Source organism: Galeopterus variegatus, unplaced genomic scaffold, assembly GCF_000696425.1.
Source record: "Galeopterus variegatus unplaced genomic scaffold, G_variegatus-3.0.2 Scaffold2448, whole genome shotgun sequence".
In the NCBI taxonomy this organism is placed as follows: Eukaryota; Metazoa; Chordata; class Mammalia; order Dermoptera; family Cynocephalidae; genus Galeopterus; species Galeopterus variegatus.
In genome coordinates this window covers 166,033-187,324 of record NW_007728559.1, presented here as the reverse complement: position 1 = coordinate 187,324, position 21,292 = coordinate 166,033, and the positions used below count along the sequence as shown (strand labels likewise).

General features: G+C 36.2%; 1 protein-coding gene across 4 annotated transcripts in view; it reads right to left on the bottom strand.

The window, feature by feature from the left end:
* Nucleotides 1-21,292, bottom strand: part of ZNF280D (zinc finger protein 280D) — a 114,637-nt gene that overhangs the window by 92,747 nt on the left and 598 nt on the right. The window lies entirely within an intron of this gene.

The following is a 21,292-nucleotide window of genomic DNA, read 5'->3' as shown; positions in this document are numbered from 1 at the left end:
TTTAATTGGGGGTTGCATCCCTTACCAAGAAGATGGCAACACCAAAACCAGATATGATCACCTTAACATAAAAGGGAAAATAAAAACAAGAAAATAACAGAATCGTTTCAAACGATTAGAAACATCTGATCACCAGCAGCTAAAAAAAACTGCAGACAAAATACTGGAAGACTGTAAAATCTTAACAGGCTTTAGAAGATAAACCTTACCCAATTTCTGAAAGATCTTAATTTTTATTTTAAGAATACTGCCTCCTGATAATGGGCACTCCAAGAAAAGGAGAAAGAATCTAAAAAAGGCAGAATATGGACACACATAGTTTTTATTTTTTAAACAAACCAAAAATATTAAATGCTATTTTTAAAATAATAATAATAATAATACATTTGGGAATCTAAGAGTGAAAACCAAGAAGTGGAAAGGCTGGGATTCAGTCTTGAAAGAAGTGGCCTCCAAAGGACATCAGGATGATAGTAGGGAATATTCAGGTCCTGAAGAGGCTGCTTTAAATATTAAGAATAAGGCTAGAGCAACTAGGCCAGCTTCCCCTGACCACCTCCTAATTTAAAGAAAAAAAACTTCACTCTCTGAAGGTAAGTTATCAAAGAATTAACACTTTAATTCTCTGAAATCAGGAGAAATCCAGATGGATTCCTTAAAGCCAAAACAATTCTCCAAGTTAGTGAGCTCAATTAGGAAATTCTGAGGACAATAATATAATATAAACAATTAAGAATTTAAAAAATAATACAGCTAATCATTTTCTATCTAAAGGCAGGCACAAATCTCAACACTGTGAAGGACATGAAAAAAGACCCTACCTCAAGAAGTTACCTATTAGGGGGATTACGATAAATATCTTATAAAACAGGTTGTGGTTGCGGTAATAAAAAAAATTAAAAGTGGTACAGCAGAAGTTCTTGATAAGGTAAGATTTGGGGGGAACCATAGAAACTAAAAAATTGCAAAATTTTGTGCACAAAATAGTGTATGAAATTCTCATAAGGGTCTACAAATATCTAGGTTAGGAGTTTGAAAAAAGCAATCACATCTAACTGGGGAATTAGGGAATGGCCTACCATGGAAGAAACATACATTAATCTTTAAAGGCAAAATGTTTTCTTTTCAATGGTGCTTTAAAAAAAAAAGTTTATTGAAAATAATTCAAACATACAACAGTGTGTGTAGTAAAAAGTAAAAATCATTATTATCTTCCCTCCCCAACCCCACATTACCATAGAGTTTGGTATGTAATACAATGAATGATAACAGTGATTGATGATACAGATAGGTTATGGTTAAGGGATAAAGAAGAGCATTCCAATGCCACGTATGACTTAAGGGGTAATATTTATAGCAATTATTTGAATAAAGGCCATACTTTGTGCAGATTAAATTTATAGATGAATAGATAGTTTAGTACATGTCAGATAACAAAATGAAGTTTTAAAAGATCACAACATGAGAATGGTAAAATAAGGTCTGTATTTGCCCCAAGAACAGAATTTACAAAAATATACACTGAATATTATACTGCTTACCAGTATTGGTTACCAGAAGATCCAGGAGTCAGAAGGTTTTATTCACTCATTTAAAAAGTTTTATTCATTTATTTATTAAGCATGTACTGTGTGCCAGGGGGGGAATACAATAATGAACAAAAATTAAGATACAGGTATTACACTCATGAAGCTTTCTAGAGGTAGGGACAGACGTTCACACAAAGAGATGTAAAATGACAATGATAAGTGCTATGAAGGCTATGAACCTAGAACCTGAAATTACAGTTAGCATCAAAACTGGCTCTGGGGGCCAACCCCGTGGCTCACTTGGGAGAGTGCGGCGCTGGGAGCGCAGGGGCGCTCCCTCCACGGGTTCGGATCCTATATAGGGATGGCTGGTGTGTTCACTGGCTGAGCGCGGTGCAGGCAACACCAAGCCAAGGGTTGCGATCCCCTTACCAGTCACAAAAAAGAAAAATAAAAAGAAAAAAAAAAAAAACCAACTGGCTCTGGCTTCCCTAAAAAAAAAGTGACGATTAAGTTGTTATGTGAAGAAAGGGCTGGAGTTAACTAGGCCAACAGGAGAAAGAAGGGAACATTTGGTGCAAAAGGAACGGCATGTACAAAAGATCTACAGCAGGAGAGGGCACAGCAAATATGAGAAACTAAAAAGAAACCACTGTGACTGAAAAAAAGCAAGGAGTTACATGGTAGGAGATAAGGCAACAGATAGACAGGAGTCAAACAACGAAGCACTTTGCAAACCATGTTAAGAAATTCTGCCCTTATCCTAAGAGCAATGAAAAGCCACTGAGGGATTTTAAGCAGAAACTGACATCAGACTTGTGATACAGTGTCAAAACAGAATCAGTCTAAAATCAAAGAGATGGCAGTTTTACCCTATTCCATCCTAAAAAATACCCACTTGGAATACTTTGTATTGGCCACAACTCTTTTCGACAGAAAACCCAACTCAAACTGACTTATGCAAAAGGGAATTTATTAGCTTATTTATAAAAATAGCTATAGGCATAATTCAAACATCATGTGAATCTGGCTTTTCTCTCTCCATTCCTGGGCTTCACTTTCTCTACACTGATTCCACCCTCAGAAAGGGTCTTCATTGAGAATGACTGTAACAGCTCCAATCTAAAAACTTTCAAGATTCAAGTCCAGGACAATGACAAGTGGACTGCTTGGCTAAAATCATATGCCCTTCTCTAATCCCACCACCATTGCACAGGGATTGTGATAGGTTTATGCCTAGATCACATGCTCCCCCTGGTGCCTGAGATAGAGTCTCAACAACAACAAAAAGCTCAAGATAAAAGGCTTTGAAGGAAGGGATGGTTCGCCAAAGAAAAATCAAGCCTTCAGTTACGAAGGTAAGGGTGAATGGAAGTTGGGTGGCAAAAACAACAGATGTCCACTACAAAAAATTTAAAACTAGAGCTTTCTCTAGGTCAACCTGAAAAGATTAAAGATATTTAATCTAGGAAACATGAGACTATGGGGCTGAGGTGGTAGAAGTGAAAGCTGTCTATAGGTATTTTGGTTTTTCATGAGAAAAAAGGAAAGAAGGTAACTTGTTCTTTGTGGCTCAAGTGGTAACAATAATAATATTTACTTGTTTTGAGTAACTAGAAAATTTCATTCCTAGTGTTGAGCTTCAACACAACGATGTCATTATATTCTACTATAAATTATCATTATAAATTATAATTATAATTATTATAATTATTATACAAATATTTCACTGCCATGAGCTTACATTAAATGCATACATTATTTCATCCAATTCTCAAAAAATCCTATGAGATAGACACTATTCGGTACCAATCATAATCTCAAAAGACATAATCCTGAATGCCATAATTCCAAAAGTTCAAAATCCCTAAAGTCTAAAATCCCAAAAATCACAATCCCAAAGGATTAAAATCCCAAATGTTGAAATCCTGAAAGCTCATATCAATGTATATCAAATCATAGAATTTCAAAAAGAGGGGCTAACTGGTTAGCTCAGTTGGTTAGACCACAGCCTTGTAATTACAAGGTCACAGAATGAGATCCCCAAACCGGCCAGCTGCCAAAAAAAGAAAAAAAAAGAATTTCAAAAAGAGCAGTGCCACATGGAAAATGAACAAGAAAGTAATCTCCAAGAGCTATGCCCTAAAAGAAAAAAAAGCAGGCATTAATCATGTAAGACTTCAGAACATAGTTAATGATCATGGACTAACTACCTCCAAGCAATCACCCGTAATCTATCCCTGTAACACACTTTTTCATATGTTGAGTTTTCTTTTTAGTTTTTTGTTTGTTTGGGGTTTTCTTTTCTTTTCTTTTGTTTTAGGTTTTTTCCCACTATTTTAAATTGTCAGCATAATCCTTTATAACTTACTATGTATTTCACCTTTTTATAATTTCCAATACTGAAGGTATAAATTATGCAAAGACTTTGAGTTCTAATTCATTTTATGCATTTTTTGCAAATTTGATTCCACAAAAGTGCATTATCACTACACTGACTTTGTGTTTAACCACTGTGCATGTAGTAAAAGTGTTGAAACTTCTTCAACAAATGAAAAGTATCCTTTTGTACATCTGCATCTGTGAATTTCTCAAGATATCGGTTCTTCGGGCAACTGCATATGTAGTGAAGACCCATCACGGTTTTTGACAAATCTTGTCAAAAGACTAAGGTTGTTGGTCACAGTATTATGGATAACCACAGTTATAAACTGGGTGCAATCCCCATATAGGCCAGATGCCAAAAAAAACTGGGTGTACACAGTTACCAATTATAATGTTTTTATAAATTTTGATTTTTGACCTATTTATTAATACCATTCATCTGCTCATAACTATTATACCCATGCAGCTGCTGTTAGTATATCTATTTGAGTATTTATGCTTACAAAAAATATTATTCTTGCCTATTTTACTGTGTAAAGTGGACTATGAAGTGTTCTGTTCTGTTTTTTATATGTTTCTTGAATAAATCCTCTTTTAAAGTTAAATAAATGTCTTTTAAACTTTTTTAAAATTATTTTTTCCAGAATTTTTTTGAGATTATGATCTTTTAGAATTTCAACATTCAGGATTATAACCCAAACATTATTATCATCCCTAGTTCACAGCTGTGGAAATTGAGTTATAGAGGGTAAGTACCTTACCCAAAGTAATACAAGTGCTGGAACAAGGATTCAAACCCAGGCACTTAAAAGGCTAGAGATTTCAGACACAACACTATTTGCCTCAAACAGGAACAAATAACCAAAATTACAGGGAGGCAGATTTCATCTCCACATAGGAACAAAACAATTAGCAGTTAAAATATTAGAAAATGAGATGAACTCTAGGCGAGATAGATCACCAAAGAAAAATGAAAAATTCAAGCACTGATTGAAAATGGTCATTATCAAGATCCCATCATGGACTCTTCCAACCCTGATACTACATATTCATCTGGTAGAGGTATATAAATTTCTGCCTAGACTGAAAGATAAGGGAGATTTTTTTCTTTTTTATTATTTCAGCTAAAAAATTGTTCTAATTGGAAATGTTGAATTACAAAACTTCAATTTGGAATTAGGAATAAAAATATTTTGGTAATCAACCTCCCGTATCCAAATATTTTCTAGAAACTTTCAAGTAGAATGTAATATATAAGTTAGTTGGGTAGAAGCTCAATACTAAGGATGAAATTATTAAGTTTATTCAAAATAAATAAATTCCTGGAAAAAGTAATAGTTGATAATTTTAAATAAACAATATAAAATTAATTTTAATAAAGCTGCTACATGGTTTAAGTCATAACCCCCAATGATATCCAAACCTACTTCACAGACATTGATTCAGATCAAACATCTCAAATAATCATATAATATTAAATCAGAGAGAAAAGGAGAAAAAGGGGGGGGAGTAATAAATCAACTTTTTAAAACTTTAACACTTTTAACACAAAAATTTTAAATGTAATATTAGTAAATAGAAAGGCTATGCTTCAGCAGACCACTCAAATCCACAAATTAATCTATATCAGCACAGAATCATTAAAAGCTTCTACATAAAAGGAACCTTTCCTCTTCACAACAAGATATGGATTTCTCTTTGCATCACCTCCTTGTCATCCAACTAAAACCCCTGCAAACCTGATCCAGGATGCAAACCACTTGCTCTAGTTATTGCTACCCATTTGTCAGTCAAAACTGAGCTGAGCACAGCAGGGAAGCTACAGCACTATCTATTGCATAGTACTCTGCTAAAAGTATCCATCTGAAGATCTCAAAAACTTTCCCAATAGCCAAATCAAATTACCGTTTCTTCATTTTCATTTTTATTGCTTATCTTACAGCTATTTTAACCCCAATTCTTGAAATAGCCTTCTCAGTAATTTTCTGTATGCCAATAGTTTGGTTTTCTCTACTCGCCTGCTCCTTCTTAACTCTATATATTCTCCATGTCTCTTCCTCCTTAAATAATGTAAAAACAGGTTTTCCATAAAGTTTAGATCTCAGCCCTACACAAACTATTCCCTAAAAGACAGATCTAATAAATTCCATAGTCTCAGTTATCAGTTCTTGGTAGCAGCCTATACAATCATCAAATATTAACCTCTAACCTGACATCTCAACTAAGTTCTAGTTCTCCCTCTTTTACTACTAAACACTGTTATCTAGAAATGTAAACTCAGCTCAAATTCAGTCTATTTCCAAAACTGAACATATCCTCCCCTCAAAAATAAGTTCCACAGCATTATTCATAATAGCCAAAAATGTGAAAACAACCCAGACTTTCAACTGATGAATGGATAAACAAAATGTGGTATAGCCATACAACATAACATTATTCAACAATAAAAAAAATTGACAAGGCCATGAGTTTGAATCCCTATACAGGTATGGCCAGTTAGCTCACTTGGGAGAGCATGGTGCTGACAACACCAAGTCAAGGGTTAAGATCCCCTTACCAGTCATCTTTAAAAAAAAAAAAAAAAAAACAGAAAAGAAAAAATTGATAAAACATGCTACAACATGAAACCTTAGGCTAAGTGAAAAGTTGGTCATATATTGTATGATTCCATACATATCAAATATCCATAATAGGCAAATCCATAAAGATGGCAGATTAGTGGTTGCCAGGAGTTGGGGGAGTTGAGGAGGAAGAATAGGTAACAGGTTTCCTTTTAAGGAGCTGAAAATATTCTGGAATAGTGTTGATGATTGCACAACACTGTGAAATGTACAAAATGAAAATGAATTGAACATTTTAAAATAGTGAATGTGGGCCAGCCCGGTGGCGCACTGGAGAGTGCGCTGCTTGGGAGCGTGGCGGCGCTCCTGTCGAGGGTTTGGATCCCATGTGGAGACCGGTTCCCGCTCACTGGCTGAGCGTGGTGCGGGCGCAGCACCGAGGGTTGCGATCCCGTTGCTGGTCAGTAAAAAAGACAAAAAGGGAAAAAAATAAAAATAAATAAAATAAAATAGTGAATGTTTGGGCTTCTGGTCAAGACAGCAGAGTAGACAGTTCCTAGCATCGCTCTCTCCCACAAATCAACCAATTTGCAAGTATTAAAAAGCAACAGGAGGCCCGAGAGCCACACTGGAACAGGCAGGAGCCATGGGACCTCCAGCCCAGGTCAGCCCTGTCCGACTAGAGAGGCTCAAGAGCTGCCAGACCCACAAGCCACAAGTCAGCCATGCCGGAACAGGCAGGAGCCACAGGACCCCCCACGCCAGTCCCTGTCACCCAGGGAGGCCCTGGAGCTGCCAGGCTCACATGCCCTGAGCCAGTCATGCCAGAACAGGCAGGCATCATGGGACCCCCAGCCCAGGCTAGTCCCTGCTGCTCAGAATTGACAGACCCTTCAGGATCCAAGCCAGACTTGATCCAGTCTAGATCAAGGGTGGAATGAATGGACCATGATACCCCCTGCCACAATCACTAAACACCAAAGGAAAGATACCAGAAATATGAAATATCAAGAAAGTACATCACCACCAAAGGAAAATAATATAACTCTCAAGCTCTAGATCCTATAGAAAAGGAAGTCCTTGAAATGACAGACAAGGAATCTCAAGCAACAATTCTAAGGAAACTAAACGACATACAAGAAAACGCAGGCAACACAATGAAATGAGAAAAAATATACAGGACCTGAAAGAGGAAATGTACAAAGAAATCAATGCCCTGAAAAAGAATGTAACAGAACTTGTAGAGCTGAAGGATTCATTCAACAAAATAAAAAACACAATAGAGAGTCTAACTAGCAGGCTAGAACAAGCAGAAGAATTTCTGGCCTTGAAGAGAGGCTGTTTGAGTTAATACATGAGGATCAAAAAAAGAAAAAAGAATTTTAAAAATTGAAGAAAATCTAAGAGAGATAACAGGCAACCTTAAGCATTCAAATATCTGAATCATGGGTATTCCAGAAGGGGAGGAAAAAGAAATTGGCATTGAAAACATATTCAATGAAATAATAGCAGAAAACTTCCCAGGTATAGGGAAAGTCACAGATCTTCAGATTCAGGAGGCCCAAAGATCCCCTAACTTATTCAACCAAAAAAGGTCCTCTCCAAGACATGTTATACTCAAACTCACAAAACTCAAAGACAAAGAGAGAATCTTAAAAGATACAAGACAGAAGTGGCAAGTCACCTATAAGGGAGCCCCAATCAGACTTTCCATCAGAAACCCTAAAAGCCAGAAAAGAATGGGATGATATATTCAAAATACAAAAGAAGAAAAAATTCTAGCCAAGGATACTTTACCCAGCAAGGCTATCCTTCCAAAACAAAGGTCAAATAGTATATTTCTCAGACAAACAAAAACTGCAGGAGTTCACTACCACATGACCAATCTAACAAGAAATTCTCAAGGGAGTATTGGATTTGATACCAGAAAAACAACCATCACTGCCATGAATATTGAAGAAAGAACAAAACTTACCAGCAAAACAAACATGCTAACAATAAAGAGAAAAAATAGTTTATCTACCACCCCAAGAAACCAACAAACAGAGAAGACAAACAGAAAATCATAAAGAAAGGAACAAAAGATACTTAAGGCATCTAAACAAAAACCAATAAAATCCTAGGAGTAAATCAACACCTTTCAATAATGACCCCAAATGTAATAGGGTTAAATTCCCCACTCAAAAGACACAGACTGACCGACTAGATTAAAAAGATGGACCAAACAATATGCTGACTTCAAGAGACTAACCTCACCTATCAAGACACACATACACTAAGAGTAAAAGGATGGAAAAAGATACACCATGCAAATAGAAAGAAAAACCAGCTGGAGTCTAACTATTCTTACATCAGATAAAATAGACTTTAAGCCAAAAACTGTAAAAAGAGATTTAAAAAAAAAAAAGGTTACTATATAATGATAAAAGGGTCTATACATCAAGAAGACATAACAATCATAAATATATATGCACCCAATGTCGGAGCAGCCAGATTTATAAAGCCAACACTATTAGATCTAAAGAATGAGATAGACATTAAGCCATAACAGAAGGGGACCTGAATACCCCACTCTCAACATTGGACAGATCATCTAGGTAAAAAATCAATAGAGAAACACAAGATCTAAACAACACTTTACACCAATTGGACTTGGCAGACATCTATAGAACATTCCATCCAACAACCTCAGAATATTCATTCTTCTCATCAACAAATGGAACATTCTCCAGGATAGACCAACATTCTCCAGGATAGACATTCCATCCAACAACCTCAGAATATTCATTCTTCTCATCAACAAATGGAACATTCTCCAGGATAGACCACATGTTAGGTCACAAATCAAGTCTCGACAAATTCAAAAAAATTGGAATTATTCCATGTAATTTTTAAGATCACAATGGATTAAAATCAGAAATCAATAACAAATGAAACTCTGGAAACTGTGCAAACACATGGAAATTAAACAACATTCTACTCAATGATATATGGGCCCAAGAAGAAATTAAACAGGAAATCAAAAAATTTCTTGATGGGCCGGCCTGTGGCTCACTCGGTAGAGTGCGGTGCTGATAACACCAAGGCCATGGGTTCGGATCCTATATAGGGATGGCCGGTTTGCTCACTGGCTGAGCGTGGTGCTGACAACACCAAGCCAAGGGTTGAGATCCCCTTACCGGTCATCTTTTAAAAAAAAAAAAAAAATTTCTTGAAACTACTGAAGATAATGCCACATCATACCAAAACCTGTGGGATACTGCAAAAGCAGTACTAGGGAGGAAATTTATTGCATTAAATGCTTAATTCAGAAGAATGCAAAGATGGTAAATACATAAATAACCTAACACTTCACCTTAAAGAACTAGAAAAACAAGAACAGTCCAAACCCAAAGTTAGTAGACGGAAAGAAATAATGAAGATCAGAGCAGAACTAAATGAAATAGAAACATGAAAAACAATATACAGATCAATGAAACAAAAGGTTGGTTTTTTGAAGAGATAAAATTGACAAACCTGCAGCAAGGCTAAATGAGAGAAGACACAAATAACAAAAATTAGAAATGAAAAACATGATATCACAACTGATACCTCAGAAATACAAGAAATCATTAGAGAGTACTATAAACAACTATATGCCAACAAATTTGAAAATCTGGAGGAAATCGATAAATATCTGGACACATACAAACTACCAAAACAGAGCCAAGAAGACATAGAAAATCTGAACAGACCAATAACAATAAAAGAGATTAAAGCTGTTATCAGAAGGCTCCTAACAAGGAAAAGCCCAGGACAGATGGGTTCACTGCAGATTTCTACCAAATCTTCAAAGAGGAATTGATACCAATTCTCTACAAACGATTCCAAAAGATTTAAACAGAGGCCATTCTCCAAAACTCATTCTATGAGGCAAACATCACCCTAATACCAAAACCAGACAAACATATATCAAAAATAGAAAACTACAGGCCAATAACCTTTGTGAATATAGATGCAAAAATCCTCAATAAAATACTAGCTAACAGAATACAGCAACACATACACAAAATTATACACCATGATCAAGTGGGATTCATCCCAGGGATGCAAGATTGATTCAACATATGCAACTCAATAAATGTAATACACCACATCAATAAAATAAAACACAAAAACCATATGATCATCTCTATAAATGCTGAATAAGCATATGACAAAATTCAACATTCTTTCATGATAAAGACTGTCTAAAAGTTAGGTACAGATGGAAAGTATCACAACTCCATTAAAGCGATATATGATAAGCCCACTGCTAATATCATTCTGGAACAGGAACTAAACAAGGATGTTCACTCTCACCACTCCAATTCAACACAGTATTGGAAGTACTAGCCAGAGCAATAAGAGCAGAGAAGGAAATAAAGGGTTTGGAAAAGATGAAGTCAAACTGTCCCTGTTTGCAGATGACATGATCCTATCATATGATCCTAAAGCCTCTACAAAAAAACTCTTAGAGTTGATAAATGATTTGAGCAAAATTGCAGGATATAAAATTAACACACAAAAATCAGCAGCATTCCTATACTCCCACAGTGAACATGCAGAAAAAGAAATCAACAAAGCTAGCCCATTTACAATAGCCACCAAACAATAAAATACTTAGGAATAAAGTTAACTAAGGATGTGAAAAATCTCTACAAAGAGAACTACAAACCACTGTTGAAAGAAATCAAAGAGGACACAAGAAGCTGGAAAGATATCCCATGCTCTTGGATCGGAGGAATTAACATTGTGAAAATGTGCATATTACCCAAAATGATCTACAGATTCAATGCAAGACCCATTGAAATTCCAATGATTTTTCTCAGAAATGGAAAAAACTATCCAGACATTTATATGGAATAACAAAAGACCACACATAGCCAAAGCAGTCCTGAGCAAAAAGAATAAAGCTAGAAGTATTACTCTACCTGACATTAAACTATATTACAAAGCTATAATAACCAAAACAGCATGGTACTGACGTAAAAACAGATGCACATATCAATGGAATAGAATAGAGAACCCATACATCTACAGACATCTAATCTTTGACAAAGGCACCAAGTCAACACACTGGGGAAGAGACTGCCTCTTCAGCAAATAGTGCTGGGAAAACTGGATATTCATATGTAGGAGAATGAAACTAGACCCATACTTCTCACCATGTACCAAAATCAACTCAAAAAGGATTAAACCAGCACGGTGTTGTCTGTACCAGTGAGCACACCGGCCATCCCTATATGGGATCCAAGCCCGTGGCCTTGGCAGTACCAGCGCTGCACTCTCCTAAGTGAGCCACGGGACCAGCCCAAATATAAATTCTGAAATAATAAAACTCCTTAAAGAAAACATAGGGGAGGGCCGGCCCAGTGGCGCACTGCTTGCTACAGTGCACCGCTTGGGAGCGCAGCGACGCTCCCGCCGAGGGTTCGGATCCCACATACAGACCGGCCACTCACTGGCTGAGCGAGGTGCAGGCGCAACACCGAGGGTTGCGATCCCATTGCCGGTCCCGGTCCGGTACGGGCGCGACACTGAGGGATGCGATCCGTTGCCAGTCACGAAAAAAGACAAAAAGGAAAAAAAAAAAAACATAGGGGAAACACTCCAGGAAGTACATGTGGGTACAGACTCCATGAATAGGATCCCAAAAGCACAGGCAACCAAAGGAAAAATAAACAAATGGGATTATATCAAACTAAAAAGGTTCTGCACAGCAAAAGAAACAATCAACAGAGTGAAAAGACAATGGGAGAAAATATTTGGAAAATATATATGTGACAAAGTATGAATACCCAGAATATACAAGGAACTCAAACAACTTTACAAGCTTTTTTTTATTAAAAAAAAAAACCCAATTAAAAAATGGGCAAAGGAGCTGAATAGGCATTTCTCAAAGGAAGATATACGAATGGCCAACAGAAACATGAAAAAATGCTCAACATCACTCAGCATTTGAGAAATGCAAATCAGAACCACTCTGAGATACCATCTCACTCTAGATGGGAATGATAAATGCTGATGAGGTTGCAGAGAAAAAGGAACTCTCATACACTGTTGGTGGGACTGCAAAATGGTGCAATCTTTATGGAAAAATGGTATGGATGTTCCTCAAACAATTACAGATAGACCTACCATATGACCAAGCTATTCCACTGCTGAGAATATACCCAGAGGAATGGAAATCATCATGTTGAAGGGATACCTGTACTCCCATGTTTACTGCAGCACTTTTTACAATCGCCAAGAGTTGGAACCATCCTAAATGCCCTTCATTGAATGAGTGGATAAGGAAAATGTGTTATACCTACACAATGGAATACTACTCTGCTATAAAAAAGAATGAAATACTACCATTCACAACAACATGGAAGGACTTAAGAGAAAATTATATTAAGTGAAACAAGTCAGGCACAGAAAGAGAAATACCACATGTTCTCACTTATTAAAAATAAATAAATAAATATACAAACAAATAAAGGGTAGGGGGTAAAGAAGACAACAATCACAACAATTTCTTGAACTTGTTAAGACAAGTGAACAGATATGATATAGTGGGGGAGAGGAGAGAGGAAGGGGGAAAGACGAGTGGGTAAAGGGACATGAAAATCAACTACAATGTATATATGAAGTTAAAACAAAATAAAAAATAAAATAGTGAACGTTATGTTATGTGAATCTTACCTTAATTTACAAAAATGAGCTTTACTTTTGCATTTTCCTTTTTTTTTAACTAATGGAATTGTGATCCTTCTAATCTTGAATACTTTGAGTTTTTAATACCTCCCTCTTTTATCCATAACTAATCAGTTCCCCAATCCTACAGTTTTCCTTCAAAATAGTTCCCACAACCACTCTTGCCTTACCATTTACTCAGTACTTGTTCAGAACCTCAGAACCTCACACCTAAAACAGACTTACTTTGTAAGATTCACATATCAGTCTCTCCACATCCAGCTCTCTCTGCTTTTATCCATTGTATAAAAGCCCCCAAATTAACAATTTTTAAAAATACTGCTTTCATTGCGTCAGTTATCAATTACAAACCCTTGAATAATTCTCCACAATCCCATGCAGAGCAGGGTTATCCTAGTGCCAGAAGCTTCCAGAGTGCAGTGAGGTGCAGAATAGGCTAAATGCTCTAGGAGCCAGCACTTCCATAGTTGGTGCTGCCAGGCCACAAGGCTAGCCCTGCACTGTATAGGCCAAGTAGAAAAGAACGTGTAATTCTTATATAGAAATGATGAGGTTAAAGTGAAGGAAGACCACAGCCTCGCATCTTATAAAACAAATATACAGTATCTGGCACCCAGTAAGTATTCCAATGAATGAAATGAGCTTTTTCTGAGATGCCATTTCTTCATCTGTAAAGGACAGATAATAATAACACCACCTATCTCAAAAGTATTTGAATATGGTAACTGTGAATACATTTTATAATCTCTAAAACACTACAAAAGAAATAAAACAAAGACATTTGTGTATAACTTCTCAAAGGAAGATAGATACTAACAATGTAGCATCACAAAAGTAGTGCCAATTTTCTAATTTACCTTTTCCTATTCAAATGTAGTTATGAGATCTATTTCTTATTTTTTCACATGAAATGTAATAAAACTATTTCCATGTTCTATTTTGTTTATGAGGACCTTTCTAGCAGCAGACAGCAATCCAGTGCAGTTGAAAGTCAGATCATCTTAAATCTTGAATAGGTGAGAAAAAAAAATCTTGAATAGGAAAAGCAGAGTGAATGAGAAAGCAAAGCAGGACACACAATAGAGATAAAGATATACATAAAACCCGCAGGTCCTTCCCAAGACCCTGCAGCTTTACTTCACAGATTTGCCCTAAGGTAACAATGACACAAAAGAAGGGAAGTGCACAAGTGAAGTCTAGAAGCAATGAACACAGACAATGATCTTTGCTTTAGTTTTTACCCTAGTCAAAATGCAAATGAACTGACAGGCATTCAGTTATAATGTAGAAGATATCCAGAACCTGGCCAAAAAAAGGGAAAAAGAAAGTGTGGTTGATTAACCTGTAAGGAGGGAATCTTCAACTGGGAGTCCGCAAGCCCCAAACATCAGAATTTTTAAAAATATGTATTTGTTTACTTAAAAACAAAAATTTCAGAGAACAGTGGTATTATTTTACATTTCTGCAAATCTCGTTAATATGTCCTAATAAAAATAGCTGGATTCTCTTATCAGTTTCTGCATTCAATCTATTGCACTACATTGTTCTGTTAAATGAAGAAAATGTAGCCTCACAAAATAGGTGGGTAGTAAAAGGAAGATCTAGTAGAACCCTTGAAAGTGTCTCAAGTCTCAGACCACACTTAAGAAAACTGCTGCACTAGATAAATACAAGTCAAAGCCTTTGTTTAAAAAAGAAAATTAAATTACTACACAGGCTGGTCAAAAATTTTTAAGTTATATACCAATCCAAGGAGTAAAGCAATAATTTTAAACTGTAAGGGAATATTCAAATGATAAGCACAACACTAGAAGTATTTCTGAGCATTAATTATATGTAAGGCATTGTGTTTAAAAACAAAAAGAAGCAAAACATATCATCCCCAAAATCATTCTGTGTTCATCATGGCATACTAAACCAGAAAAAATTAGTGTTTGCAACGAAAATAACTAAAATAAAAAACACTTTTGGTTTGATCCAGTTAACTGAAAAGCCTACATACAACACCTTGATCCATCAGAGTTCCAATTAATCATGTTTTACTATGGAGGATCTCTAAAGATTAAAGTCTGGAAGGAAGATAGCAACAAAAATACTTTAGAACCTGCCTGCATTCGTTAGAGATGTAGTATGATAGGTAGAAAAACCTATTATGGTAGTAGGAGAGGCAAGTAGGTTTAATGTGTGTGTTGGGTAAGGGATGGAACTCTATGTCTGACTGTCCAAATTAACCGTTAACCTTTGGTATACTATCAGAGTCCATAGGAAACTATTCTAGTTTTTGATTTTCTTTCTTGAGCAATTCTGTTTGTAAAGATTGACACTTTATGATTTACACTGTTTCCTGGAGATCTTCAAACAAAGGAGGGAAAATTTGCTTAATACTTTTACTTTTGCTTAAAACTCACCCTATCTTACAATTACTATGTGAGTCTACAGAACTCTTTTATAAATCTAAGATAAATTATGGGATCTTAGTGATTTTATTTTTCCTACATCTTGAAATATTTTGCTAATTCCATCATCCTAGATATTACTTCATCATTCCTCATCAATTTATCCCACGTATTCTAAAGAAAAACAATAAGAAAATGGAAGAATGATTCAATTGCTTAGAAGGATGACACAATAGTAAAATAAATCATGACTAATGTGGTATCCTTCACTTTTCTTTTTTTCCTTTTACTGTTTTGCACGAAATATTGCATCAAGTTTCAAAAGGCATAGAAGACTAGAGACATCATCTTTGTAGTCTGTGTCAGGGAGGAAAAACTTTTCCTCTGCCCTCTTAGGTTCAGTACCTAATGGTCTGTGAACTAAACAAAAAGACAGATTAGCAGAAGACAAGACATACAATTTTTATTAATATTTACATACATTAGAGTTCACAGAAGTGAAACTCAAAGAAGTGGTGAGACTCGGGGCTTATATACCATTTTAACAAAAAGTGGGTAGGGCTTTGAGAGACAATAAATCATGGGTAAGGGACTAGGAAATATATGGGAGAATTAATTGAAAATAAAGATTATTTTTACGGTAGATAAGGTATGTTTACACAAACTCATCTGTGTTGATGCTCCATCTCAGGGGAAAAAGAGCTGCTCTTCCATTCCTGGTGGGGGGGGGAGGGCAGCTCACAAAAGGAAATTTATGCCCTACTTTTAGGTAGGTAGGAGAGCGAAGAGAACTTTTCCTGCATCTGTTGATTCTCAATTGCCTTCAACTCAAAATAATCCTTATGCCAAACTGGCACGTTTTGGGGTAGCATATCCTGATCCCCATTCATCTGCTTTTAATTTTCACTGAACAGAGTAAATAATCAGAACTTTATTTTCTACTCATAACAGGAAAAAAGAAAATTGACAGAGGAAGACATTTCACAATGATCAGACGAACCAGAAAATGAGTGCAAAGATAGACAGCAGCAGTTTAGAATCTAACGATGACCATAAATTGACCATAAAAGGAACATCTCAGACTGAGTCTTCACATGACATATCCTAGATAAATTTTCTCAAATTCGACAATGAGTGAACAATATACTTCTAAAACAAACAAAAAAAATTCGGTATTCTCATCCAACAAGAAGGACTTCGTCATGTAATATTTTTGCAATAAGAATGTGGACCATGCCGTTCTGCTAAAAGGCCACATAACAGTATTCTTTTATCCCTTATGCTTGTGTGCTAAAATTCTACTTGATACAGTTCATAAGTGCACAAGTGCTGAATGCAGGTGTATATAAAGGTAACTGGAAGGAAAGAGAAGATGCAGAAATTTTTAAAATTCATTGGATTGATCATTCTGACTGGTTGTCTATAATTCTGAAATTGAAAATATATTGCAATTGTGGAGCGAAGATGGCCATCTTTTCTTCAACAAAATTATGAACTGTCAAAGGTTTCAAAAAATTCTTCAAGTATTTTCATTTTGTTAATGCACATGTAAAAAGAAGACCCAGAAGGAATGGCAAGAACTTACTAGGGAAGAATGTGAAATCTCGAGTCAGTATTTAGAAGATAAATAGTTCATATATGACAGTTGATGAGTGGTTAGTTGCATTCAAACAATGTTGCCCATTTCAGGTATACACACACCCCTTCAAAATCTGGAAAATACAGAATAAAAATCTGGGCAACATGTGACAGTAAAACATCATAAGCTTGGAAAATGCAGATCTACACAGCAATGCAGAAAAGGGGTGAGAGCAGCACCAAGAATAACAAGTATTACAAGAACTGACAGAATCTCAAAATTCTGTCAGAAATATAACTTGTGACAAATGTTTTATAAGTTTTGATTTGGCTGAGTATTATCCAGCAAAAAACTTTCCATAGTTGGCACTCTTAGGAGGCAGAGGGTTGAACTTCTATGAATTTTCACAAATAAAAAAGCAAGAGAAGTCAATCACACAGTCTGTATTTCAAATATATTGAGAAAAATGAGTTACTCTTTCCAGCTTAATGCATTGTTAACCATCAGTGAATTAAAAACCCCTGCATAAATGAACCTGAAGTGATCTGTATTATAAAAAGACTAAAGGAAGAATAGATACACTCAAAAAGAGGGTCAGAAATTATACTTGTGAAAGAATGAATTGAAGATGGACCACGATTGATACTAATGTGGAGAATGCTTTTATTGCATGGGAAAAGTTTCAGTTACAAAACTGTAAGTTATCAAGAAGAAAATTCCTCATGCAACTAGGAAAAGAACTTGCAGGAACTAGAAAGAGAATTTTGTCCTACCCTCTAACCACAACGTTCTTTTGTATACATCTCAAAATGGGAAGATACAAAAACAAACAAACAAACAAACAAAATGTGTGGTACAATTGTAATAATAATGTTTGCCAAAAGCATTCAAATACTATGACTGTAGGGGTGGTATGTAATTAAATGCATAATATTTATTTTTTGTTTTTCATTTTTCTAAGTATATACAAAGTGGTTTGCTATGTTTAAATTCTTATAAAAAATCCAATAAGTTATTGTACATTATGACTTCTTATTTTTATAAGTTACATAACTTAAAATGTAAAAAATAAAGTAAAATAAAATAAAAAGTCAAGGTGGTAAATAGCAATAACTATTTTTTCTGGTATACTGAGGGTTAATAGAATCCTTAAAAGAAAACTGCTTTGCAGAAAAGAACCAAAATTCTAAACATACAGTTTTTGATACAAATTACTGAGTAAATCAAGTCATTACTTAAATCATTATTTAAAACAATTTGACTGAAAAATATTGTTGAGTCCCTCTGAAAGGAAAAAACTACACTTAGTGAAAGTGAGTATGTCATAAGTATTTCTCATCTTTCAAAACTTACTTTTGAAAGAACAAAATATGTCATCAATATAAATTTCCAATTTCCTGTCATCTAAAACTACAGTTTACTCTTCATTTCCAATAATTGGTATTCCAGTTGGGTACATCACCGCCACAATTTATATAGAAAAAAAATCTTGACATGGTTCTAAATGTTCTTTTGAATAAAAAGACCAAGTGTGAGAAAGAAGAGTACAAAATTATTTATTACTTTCTTTTGCCCTTCTGTCCCCTACAAAAAAAAGCCAATGTGATTAGTAAAACACTGGACTGAAGGAGGAGGACTGGACTAGTAGCCTAACTGGAGAGAATGGGTTGAAGAGGAGACACTGAGATTTACAGCCCTCTGACAACAAACTACCTCAGAACTATTAATCGTAGCTCACTACTGCTACAACAGCCCTTAGCAAACTTTCAAAGATAGTCTTTCTGACATCTACTTCCTGTCTCCTCTCCCCTAGCCTCCCTAAGCTCTGATGCCAACTGGTAGTAGCAATTCCTAGTTCTCTAACTAAGTTAGTCCTAACCTCCCAAACTGTGCCCTGCCCGCCTCGTTCTTCCTCCCAGACACCCATTCCTAAAAGACTGCTCCCAACTATGTGTTTATCAGATTACTGCAAGTAAATTCATACCAAGTACTAACGCCAAAATACAACCCCATAGATGGTATTTTCGTAATTGCAAAAGGAAACGCTTACATCGGAAAGATAGCTTGTCAATGCCTTATCTCAGAGAGCAAATTTAGGATTACTAATAGGACAACCCTACTTGGTGTGCCTTCTGATGTTGTATAATACGAAGTACACTGCATGACTTATGAAGTATTCTTGTCAAAAATATTAAACTTGAAAATACAGAGGATAGAGCAAACAATTTATACACTATGAGGAACTATCAGTAAAATACAAAATGTGAGTTACTCGACCTGGTCTCTTCAAAAGGTCAATGTCACTTTAAAAAAGAGAGAGAGAGAGAACTGGTCTAAATTAAAAGAGACTAAAGACAAACAAATGTAATAAAAGATTGGATCCTGGTTCAAAAACAATGACTGTAAAGGGCATTTGGGGGGAAACAGGAGAAATGTGACTATACATTACATACATATATTAGATTTTACAGAGCAATCTTAACTTTCTTAAGTGTGATTATAATACTATAGATAAATAGTATATTATGATTATATAGACAAATGGCCTTAATCTTATGAGATACATACAGATACACATAACATTATTTGGGGAGAAAAAAAGTTTTTTTTCACAATGTTGTCATATCTGCAAGATACTTTGAAATGTTCAGCAAAAAGAATGTGAGATAAGTAGACAAAGCAAATGTGGCAAAATAGTAACAACTGTTAAAACTAGGTGGTAAGTATGAGTGTTCAAATGCGCTATTCTTTAACTTTTCAGTGCTTGAAAAAATAACATGACTACTGGAATAATACAAAGTTGCAAAGTTAAGAAGAGTTAAGAAAGTTCAAAACCAAAAATGTAAAAGAAAGGAAGGGCAACTGAATAGTATTTCTTAAATCTTTTTAGGTGAGCCTCCTTGACTATTCTCACCCACCTCATTCCCACAAAAATGGTAAATAGTAGTGAGCTGAGCACTGAATGAGGAGTCAGAAGACCTAAGGTTGTATAATTGGCCCCGGCTATTCCTAGCCAGGTGACCTCATTAAAGTCCTCTAAATGAGGTTGTTTCCTCTCTTTTAAAACAGTTCTATCAACTCAGACCACTTCAATAGGGGCTATGAGGTACAAATCAGGTGATATGAATGATACATATGCAAGATACAATAACAATGGTATTTGTAGTGAAGTTAAAACATAAAGGGCACATGTGCGATGTTAAAACATGAAGGGTAGAGCCCTAAAAATGCTTTCACAGGCACCTAAGTTTGTGTGTCGAGACAGCTTGACTTGGCACAACAATCCCCCAAAGCAGGACACCTTACAAACGCTGAGGAGGCTTTGTACTTTAAAACTCTCCTTCTAGCTTTTAATTTTATGTTCAATGGCACTAAAAGACGTCAAATTCTGAAGACTCACAGTCCAAAGCTGAAAACAATAAAGCCAAATTTTTAAGTTGACAGAATTTATTAACTAGGAAATCTTCGCAAACAAAGAGAATCCCTCAGCCGAAGGTTTTTCGTGCTTGCAGAAGCGGGTTCACATAGACGTTTTTCCTCTCTAGAAGATTTCTCCTTTAAAAGCGTTCAAACTTGAGATAAGCTGGAAGGAACTCCACCTCTAGAGCAGACTAAAACCTCAGGGTGAGACCATTCTTTCAGTCTCATAAAGCGAAACCTGCAAAGCCCGGTTAGAAAACTGTATCCAACACCACGTTTCTCCTCAGGGCCCTACTACTGTAGACAATAACGGCACATCTGTGGCAGAGCAGGGAAATCCCTTTGACAAGAATGAGGGTGTAAGCGTGGAATGACCAGTCACCTGGGCAAAGTGAGGGCCCTGTGCCTGAAAGTGCCGAACCCCTTTGGTCTCTTCCTAAGCCTGAAGAGCTTCAGGGAAGGGCTGTGGTGTGAGGAGCATGGGTCTCCGCCAAACATCGGCTCAAAATGTGCAAAAGACTACAGGGAGCTGCCTGCAGAGAGAAAAGCCAACACCAGGCTGGGAACAAACAGGCGTACAGGCCTAGGAGGTGAGCAGGCGGCGGCCTGCGCGGCCCGGCCTGCCGCAGCCGAGGAGGCTGCCGCGTCGCGCCGGGATTCCTCCCCCGCCGGGGCCGGCGCAAGATGGCGGTCCGGCCGCCG